The following is a 10,376-nucleotide window of genomic DNA, read 5'->3' on the forward strand; positions in this document are numbered from 1 at the left end:
TAGCTTAAATAGGTGTTCAATAACTATTTGTTGAATGTTGGTATTTTCAGGCATGCTAGGCTAGTTTCATCATTTAGCTTTATGTATTATTTGGGGTTGTATTATTGCCTGTGCTACCCAATGAAGAGAAACATCCTTACATACTGTGCTACCCAATGAAGAGAAACATCCTTACATACTTTCAGTTCCCCAGAATGGCTGCTGTCTTTATTCTTAAGGGTTACTAGGGGCTAAGTGCAGACAGAGAGAGAGAGAGAGAGACAGAGAGAGAGAGAACAATAGGTAAGAAGCATCCCAAGAAGCATCCCAGCTGGTGGCTCATACCTGAAAGCTGTTCTTTCATGGTTCATTAGACTTTGACCTTGAACTGGCAGCACCTCTTTGACATTGAAGGTGAAGCTGACAAAATGGAAATGGAAACTCACCAAGATTTCCTATGGAAGTGCTGTAATAGAGAGCCTGGGACTCCTAGCTTCACCATTTATTAGATAGCTGTTATGGGCTGGGCGCAGTGGCTCATGCCTGTAATCCCAACACTTTAGGACGCTGAGGCGGGCGGATCATGAGGTCAGGAGATCGAGACCATCCTGGCTAACACGGTGAAACCTCGTCTCTACTAAAAATACAAAAAATTAGCCAGGTGTGGTGGTGGGTGCCTGTAGTCCCAGCTACTCGGGAGGCTGAAGTAGGAGAATGGCATGAACCCAGGAGGCGGAGCTTGCAGTGAGCCAAGATGGCACCACTGCACTCCAGCCTGGGCAACAGAGCAAGGCTCCGTCTCAAAAAAAAATAAATAAATAAAGATAGCTGTTATGTATTGAATGCTTGCTATGTGTGAGGCAAGAGGTTAATTACATAACCGCTGTCTTACTTCATCCTAATAACCCTCTGAAATTATTTTCATCCTTCTTTTCCAAATGAGAAAATTGAGGCTAAGGATGAGTGAGAAACTTCTCCAAGATGACCCAGCATTATTTCTCTGTCCCAGAGCAGAGCTAGGATGAACTCCGACCTGCAGCAAGGCCTGGAATAACATCCTTTCTTTCGACAATGTTTCACCATAATGTTGACGAAAAAAAAAGATCCCAGCCAGGGCCACTGTCTGTGTGGGTTTTCTCCAGGCATTCCAGTTTCCCCCCACATCCAAAAGCTGTGTATGTTAGGTGAATCGGTATGTCTGCACTGTTCTGGTGTGAGTGAGTGTGGGTGTGCATGGGTACCCCCTGTGATGGATGGCATTCTGCACAGGGCTGGTTCCCATCTGGCACCCTGAGCACTCATGACCCTGAACTCAAATGAGCAGATTGGAAAAAATGAATAAGTGAATGAGTACAAATTATTGCAAAATAAACATTCATAAAGCATACAATAATCGTATAGACACATGACAATAAATGACCAGTACAAAAGCTCTTGGAGGCCCACCATGTTCATGATTGTTTCTGAACTGCATGCTTGTAGCAGGGGCTCCTTACAATTTTTGCTTGGCAGACATGAATTTTTTTATCTGACCCACCACCGCTACGTCACTGTCACTTACTGATTCATAAAAAATTGGGTAAATCATTATCTTGTTTTTATTAATCTTTCTTAAATGTATGTGTGGCTCACATTTATTTCAGTGTTTAATATTAAAACTGTTTTGGTCTTTATTAAGAAGTTTGGGCCAGGCGTGGTGGCTCATGCCTGTAACCCCAGCCGAGGCCGAGGCGGGCAGATCACGAGGTCAGGAGATCGAGACCATCCTGGCTAATACGGTGAAACCCCATCTCTACTAAAAATTCAAAAAAATTAGCCAGGCATGATGGTGGGCACCTATAGTCCCAGCTACTCAGAAGGCTGAGGCAGGAGAATGACATGAACCCAGGAGGCAGAGCTTGCAGTGAGCCAAGATCGAGCCACTGCACTCCAGCCTGCGCAACAGAGCTAGACTCCGTCTCAAAATAAATAAATAAATTAACTAACTAATTAAAAGAAGTTCGGTGTTTTTGTGACCAGAAATTTGCCAAGGAAATGTAACTCTTGTTTATATCAATTAGCTTATAGTCACACTGGTTCCTTTATGTCATTTCACTTAAAGTCACAGCCTCCAAGAACCTACCAGTGACATCAAGTGAGGATTCCCTGTACAGACTTTACCCTCTAACCCATATACCTTTCATGGCAAAGGTGGCTGCTTATAAGTTCCATGGCCTGGGCAATTTAACCTCTCTAAGCCTCAGTTGACTCAAAAGAAATTTGGGAATGGCAATGCCTACCTCATAGGTTTATTATGAGGTTTAAAGGAGATGACACAGATGAAAGTAGACATATGATCATGGCACGTGGAAGGCATTACATAAATTGTTGTCTCCTCTTTAGAGCTGAACATGCATTAGGCATTCAGAAAACCAATGGAGTGATGAATATGCTGGCAGAAAGGCAGAGGTGGCATGACTGTCCCTGATCACTGTGGAGCTGGCATGGGTCTGGAGATGACTTCTCTTGATACTTGGGGCACATGAGGGTCACAAGTGTTTAGCACCTGCTCTGGAGTGGTTTCATGATGCACCGTGACTCTATAGCCATCACTCCACACCTGCCTCTCCCATTCACAAGTCTGCTCTTCGTGCAGAATGGACATGTATGTGTAAGCAAACAGACATGTGTTTGTGTGTACAAAACACATTTTCCCATCATTATTGCCAGTGTGCGCTCACTGCAGACACATAGTAGCTTTGATGCCACTGAACATTTACCTTCCACTAAGCATGTATTGCACAGAGGCGAAGTAGGGGCTGAATCTTAGGACAGTGCTCAAGTTCTAGCGCTGACTACTCTGCTACTGACCTGCTGTAAAATATATCCATAATTTTAAAAAAATGAATTCAAGTTCAAGCAGATTAAAATCCTGATTTCACTTTTATCTTTCCCCTGGGGACCATGAATGAGTAGATGGGACAGTTGGCCCAGTTTTGCTCAGTGCTGCACTGCTATCACCTGGAATAGCACCTAACACATCGTGGTACCCAGTGCATATTTGTGCAGTGAATATGAGGATGACAGTGATGGCATCGGAATTATCTTTCTTTTTTTTTTTTCTTTTTGAGATGGAGTCTCGCCGTCGCCCAGGCTGGGGTGCAGTGGCGCGATCTCAGTTCACTGCAGGCTCCGCCCCCTGGGGTTCACCCCATTCTCCTGCCTCAGCCTCCCGAGTAGCTGGGACTACAGGCGCCTGCCACCTCGCCTGATTAATTTTTTGTATTTTTAGTAGAGACGGGGTTTCACCGTGTTAGCCAGGATGGTCTCGATCTCCTGACCTTGTGATCCGCCCACCTCGGCCTCTCAAAGTGCTGGGATTATAGGCGTGAGCCACCGCACCCGGCGCGGAATTATCTTTCTAAAACATCCTCCTGCAGGCAGGCCCCTAGTTCACCTTGACAGCCTCACATCTCACTCAGTCACTAGTGGTTTCTACAGAAGCCCATGTGCCATTTTGATTACTGACCTCTGCATGTGCTGTTCTTTCTTCCTCAGTTGCTCTCAACACTGTCCACTTAACAAAGACCTGTTTATTCTTAAAGGCCCAGTACAAACAGGACTCCTTTGTAAAACTTCCCCAGTTCTTCCTTGGTAGAATAAGCTGCATTTCTTCTGCTCCTGAGGTACTTTGTACCTGTCTCTCTTCTAGTACTTGGTTCTGTTCCTAATGATGTTGTGACGATCTTGTGTGCGTCTCTCCCTCTTGACCCTCACCTCCTAGAGGGCAGGGAGCTTTATTATTTTTCCAGTCCTAAAGCAATACCTATGGAAACCATTTGTTGAATGACAAAATGAGAAAGAGATGGCTACAGAGAGGCAATGCATTAGATAAAAAATGTAAAAGAATAGGGAATATTGTTTAAGAGAAGATACAGAACAAATTACAAAAGTCAAATGTCTGCCTTTATTGGCATTCTTTGATCACAGAATCTGATGAAAAGAACACATCTCCTAAAGAATCCTTTTTTCTCTGTATACAACACCACCAAACAGATAGCATTTGGCCTTGGAAAGGCAAATTACAGGCCAGGCACAAAAGCAGCTACAGCTTTATCATTTAGATGCACCCTAAAAAGAGGAGAGTCAAGGAGAAGGAAATTAGATCTTGAGCATTTCTCTAGTTTTGTTGTCAAAAAAGGAAAAGGTAAATAGGAAATATCTGAGAAGAATGGCAAAGAGATCCCAATAAAGGAACTAACTTTTTTTTTACTTTTAGTTTTGGGATACATGTGCAGAACACACAGGTTTGTTACACAGGTATACATGTGCCATGGTGGTTTGCTGGACCTATCAACCCATCATCTAGGTTTTAAGCCAAATATGTATTAGGTATTTGTCCTAATGGTCTCCCTCCCCTTGTTCCCCATCCCCCGACAGGAAGTGTGTGATGTTCCCCTCCCTGTGTCCATGTGTTCTCACTGTTCAACTCCCACTTATGAGTGAGAACATGCGGTGTTTGGTTTTTCTGTTCCTGTGATAGTTTGCTGAGAATGATGGTTTCCAGCTTCATCCACGTCCCTGCAAAGGACATGAACTCATTCTTTTTTATGGCAGCATAGTATTCCATGGTGTATACGTGCCACATTTTCTTTATGTAGTCTATCGTTGATGGACATTTGGGTTGAAAGGAACCAACGTCTATTTGGAATTTTCCGAGCAATGATTAGACTGATAATTGTAATATTTGAAGTTTTTGAGTTGCGTGGGACATGGTGCTTAGCCCCTTATTTGCTGAGCCCTTGCCCTCCCCAGATTCTACAACTAGTAATTTCTACAGAGGCCAATACCTGTGGTGAATGTGAGCTCATCTGAGTCCTGGAAACCTTGGGGGCTGCTCTGTTTCATTCACACTGGTTCAGGAACCCAGGCTTAGCAATGATTCTTCAGGCCCCAACGAGGCCCCACTTGGCCTTAAAGGAGACAACTGGTAGACCAGATGTCCTCACATGGATTCATATCAAAGAGAAATTCTGAAAGACAGCTCAAAGCTAAGCGGATCTTAATTTGTCCATATTATCTTAGAGATGTGACTATCTTCCTCAGCTTCCTGGCAGCTTGCCCCGCTCTCTGAGGGAAACTCAGTTGGCCAGAGTTCACCTGGGTTTATCAGGCCTCCAGGGGAATCTGCTTTCTCTGTGTGCATCCTTTGTTATTCTGCGGGAACTGGGTCATCTTTTCAAGAGTGGAAATGTCAGAGGAATAAAGAGGCTCCCTTGAAAAGATCTTTGCCACCACAGAAAGGAAACATCTCAGCATATCCCTTAAATAACAACATACAGTTGACAGCCTTGCTTCCGACCCAAAGAAAGAAAAGAGGCCGAGAACACTGGGCAACATTTACACACACCCCTTTGCTGGGTGGACAGCTGGACTGGGGCTGTGTCATCCCAAGCACTGAATTAAAGAAGCGGAAACATCAACTCTGTGGAATCTTTTTGGATGGCAAACTAGGCTAGAAAGCAGACAAAGGAAGGCTTTCAGCAAAAGCCTGATTTTTTATATTGCAGCACGCTTCGAACGTAAGGCTGCTGCCTGGAGAAGCAGGAATCTGTGACTATCGGGGAAAAGCCCTATCCAGACTGCAGTCTCCCACTCACCCCAGCAACAGACAGAAAGTTATTGTAGAGGGCAGTGAGCTGTGGCTGCACCAGTCCTTTCAGTTGTTCTAGAGAGATGCCACGGTGGGTGAAATAGGTCTCACCATGTTAATGGACTGCTAGAAAGACAACTTATGCAAAAGTCTGGCTGGGAGAATCCCAAGATAAGGCACATTACTGACCACGTGTCTGAGGATTTGGGTTGCATCATGAGCTACCAAAAGACTCAATCCTGAGTCACAAACTTCTATATGGCAAATCCCTTCCCAATTACAAAATCATTCACCGTGCCCCCAAACTTAGCACCACCCTCAGGCAAATATACCATCTCCCAATCAATGCCCCCTAACAAGCAGAACTGATCATAATTAAGACAGGGCACATTGATGGTGTGTGCTTTTTAGGGTCTCAGCTAGTGTTCTTTTTTCCTCTTATGAACCCAGATAAGCTATGACATGCAGTACTGGCCTGCTTGATCCGTGAAAAGACTTTTGTGTGTTGGGATTCTTCCAAAACCTTGGACTAATCCTGGCTCTGCCACTCAGGAGCCCCTGCATGGCCTTGAGGAAATCACTTTGTTGGCGTCAGTTGTCCCTATTTGTAAAGCCCCTGACACCAGGGGCTCCACTCAAAAACATCCATGTTCACCCTTCTATCGTCTGTTAATTACATTGGAGATGAAACAGACATCAAGATTGCATAGACAGAGCAAATAAGGGGAAATTAAGGTATCTTAACTTCAGTTTAATTCTCCTGAGAATAAGGGAAATGCAAGATTCACACAAAATTCTGCCCAGGCCTGGGAAGATCTGAGATGTCTGTTATAGACCTTTGCTCCCTGTGTGCTTGTGTCAGCCCACCAGAACACCTCCTTTCAAAATACCCTCCTCATTGTCCATTCTTATCCTAAGTTTTATTAATCATGAATAATGTGCTACTACCTCAATAACTGACCATCTGGGCATCAAAGGAGTATTTCTCAAACCCCGATTCATGTAAGAATTAGCTAAAGAACTTTTTTTTTTTTTTGAGATGGAGTCTCGCTCTGTCATCCAGGCTGGAATGCAGTGGTGCGATCCCGGCTCACTGCAAGCTCCCCCTCCCGGGTTCACGCCATTTTCCCACCTCAGCCTCCCAAGTAGCTGGGACTACAGGCACCCACCACCACGCCTGGCTAATTTTTGTATTTTTAGTAGAGACAGGGTTTCACCGTGTTAGCCAGGATGGTCTCATCTCCTGACCTTGTGATCTGCCTGCCTTGGCCTCCCAAAGTGCTGGGATTACAGGCATGGGCCATCATGCCCAGCCGAGCTAAAGAGCTCTTTAATGGTAAAGATTCTGGGATTCTGGGCTGCAGCTTCAGGATGGGGTAGGGTCTGCACACGTCCGATGGTTCAGGTGTTTGGGAATTATTGCTGGGCAGCAGGAATGTGTTAGAGTTATATCAGATCCTAAGACAACTTGAGGGGTGGGAGGTGGAACAGGACAGCAGTAGTGGTGCTGATGTGATTCTATGAAAAGTAATATGATTCTGATGTGCTCCATCTCCTGCAATCCCTGCTCCTCCCCCCACCATTTTAGAGTTATTGGCACTTGGCTTGGATGAAAAATGCCTTAGACTAATCCTAGCCCTGCCACTCAGGAGCCACACACCCCTAGTCCAAGGCCTTAGGAAATCACTTTCTTGGCCTCAGTCTCCCTATTTGCAAAGTAAAAGCATTGGTCCATTCAGTGGTTGTACAATGTCACTGTGTATCAGAATTATCAGGGGAGTCTTAATAACACATCAATGCCTGGGACCCACTCACAGAGGTTCTGACCTAATTTGCCTGGCATGAACCCTGATTTGGAGTATCTGTCCAGCTGCCCAGGGGATGCTGCTGTGGGGACAGCTCTGAAGTTGTATGATTAGAGTCCTCACTTTTCTGGAGCACTCCACAAATGATTGGCAGCCTTCCTTGTGATGTGTCTACAAGACTATTTTGAAGTCCTCCTGACAGAGTTGACTGGCTAGCGCTTGACTCACCATCTCAGAAGTTAACATTAATAGACAATAGAAGAGTTGCTTTATTTGATAAGCAATGAAACAATGAAGTGTTTGTGATGGGTAATTTCATGTGTCAACTTGACTGGACCAGGGGATGCCCAGATAGCTGGTTAAACATAATTTCTGGGTGTATCTGTGAGGATGTTTCCAGAAGAGATAAGCATTTGCATTAGTAGGCTGAGTAAACAAGATCCACCCTCAGCAATGTGGGTAGGCCTTATCCAACCCCTTGAGGCCCTGGAAAAAACAAAAAGATAAAGGAAGGGTGGATTCACTCTCTCTGCTTGAGCTGAGACACATGTCTTCTCCCGCCTTCAGACATCAGCATTTCTGGTTCTTAGGCTTTCAGACTCAGACCAGGACTTACACCACTGGCCCCTGATTCTCAGGCCTTAGATCCAATTATACCATTGGCTTTCCCAGTTCTTCAGCGTGCAGACAGCAGATTTTTATGGGACTTCTAGGCCTCCATAATCACATGAGCCAGTTCCTATGTCTCTTCTTATATAAATATCTATATATATATCCTATCCGTTCTGTTTCTCTGGAAACCCCTGACTAATACAGTGCTGCACAGGTTTTTCTGATCCACTTTAACATATTAAAGATTCATGAGCAGTGCAGTTTTTCCTGAAGCATTTCTCATAGGATAATTAAGTCATATTCTGATTCTAAGTCCACTTTTTCTCAGGTGGCAAGTATCACCACTAGGTCTGTTTTGGTTTACGTGTGTGTGTGTGTGTGTGTGTGTGCACGTGCACGCACATGCACATATTATTGGTTGAGTATGGCTTTAAGCACTTTATTTTTTATTTTATTTTTTATTTTTTTGAGACAAAGTCTTGCTCTGTCACCCAGGCTGGAGTGCAGTGGTGCAATCACGGCTCACTGAAGCCTTGAACTCCCGAGGCTCAATTGATCCTCCCACCTTATCCTCCCAACCAGCTGGGACTACAGGTATGTGCCACCATACCTGCCTAATTTTCGATTTTTGGGGGGCGTGGGTTGGAGATAGGGTTTCACCATGTCGCCCAGGCTGGTCTAACTCCTGGACTTAAGTGATCCTCCCACTTCAGTCTCCCACAGCGTTGGGATTACAGATGTGAGCCACCATACCTGGCCAAGCACCTTAATTAATAACCTCAGTTATCCTCACAACAATCCTGTATGCTATATATTACTAATATTCCCATTTCATAGATGGGTACAATGAGAAACAGCATATTGCAGTAACTTCTCCAAAGTTACCTAGTAAATAACAGAGACATTTGAACTCAGGCATGTTGGCTCCTGAACCTGTGCCCTTTATTACTAAACAACATTGCCTCCCCTGTAATCAGTAGCTTAATGTTTGTAATAAAAACTGAAAACAAATCCAGGCTTTATCCCTGCTTTCCAATATCTTGGTTACTGTCAGCTATTCTCAGGAGATGCAAATCACAAGGCTTCTTAACAACCAGTTTTGCCCTTGATTTTGTGAAGAGTGGAATGAGATGCACCAGCTGTGAGTGAGAACCTTTTGTGCCTGTGTACTTGCAAATTTATCATCACTTCCCTGTTTCTGTGTGAAACCTGAACCAGACTGTGGAGCAGCTGATCTGCTCTCTTTGGCCCACTTCACAATTCATACCTGTTTTGAGGCGGCTGGATCCCCCTGAGGGCTCCATCCATCACAAGGTGGCTGCTGTGGTGACTCAGCTGGGCTGAGATCCGGTTCTTCCGCCCGCATGTCCCTGGACTTCTGCCTGCTGGAAAGCCAAGACAAGCAGGTTCACACACCTATGTTCACCGATGTGAGCTCTGCTGTTACCTTATTTTTATTCTTAATTATTATTTTGAGGCAGAGTCTCGCTCTGTCACTGAGGCTGGAGTGCAGCGGCGTGATCTCCGCTCACTGCAACCTCTGTCCCCCGGGTTCAAGCAATTCTCCTGCTTCAGCCTCCCAGGTAGCTGAGATTACAGGCGCTCGCCACCGTGCCCGGCATTTTCTTTTTTTTTTTTTTTTTCGTACTTATAGTAGAGACAGGGTTTCACCATGTTGGCCAGGCTGGTTTTTATTATTTTTTTAATTCAGAAAACTTCGGCGTTCTAAGGAGCAAAGTGCCATTATTTGCGCATTTCCTATTTTATGAGTTTTTGCTCCATTCTTTGCACTGTGGACCCAAATGCAGCCAGCAGCAGCACTTAGGATATGATAATATATTACTTTCTTTTTCTTTTTTCTTTTTGTTAACGACACCATTTCCTCTATGTCCCATTAACTTAAAAGCTCCATATGACAGCATATTATCATTTTATAAAGTGCATATTTTTCTTGTTTCTTTATTATATAAGTCATAAAATGTATAGGTGGTTTCTTACTCACTGAAAATAATTTTACGATGTGTTCAACTGAGCTAGGGAAAGCTGGTTAATGGATGATGGGGAACATGGGGTCATTCTGTGAAAGGGAGCAGCTCAAAGAACTTTGCACCATAAAAGTTAATGAGAAAAAGTCAAGAGTTAGGCGTGTGCTTACGTGTAAATCTTGATGAACTGTGCATTAATTTCTCTCTTGGATTTAGGCATCATTTGGTCCAGAGAGCAGCTGTAGAATAAATTCACGTACTATTATTCAGAAATTTGTCACTTTTCCTTTCAGACGTGAGAGGTTTGGATCTGATTCTTAGTCAATATCTTCAAATGTAGATCGAGAACTTATTAGTTTGGGT

Source organism: Symphalangus syndactylus, chromosome 23, assembly GCF_028878055.3.
Source record: "Symphalangus syndactylus isolate Jambi chromosome 23, NHGRI_mSymSyn1-v2.1_pri, whole genome shotgun sequence".
NCBI classification, from domain to species: Eukaryota; Metazoa; Chordata; class Mammalia; order Primates; family Hylobatidae; genus Symphalangus; species Symphalangus syndactylus.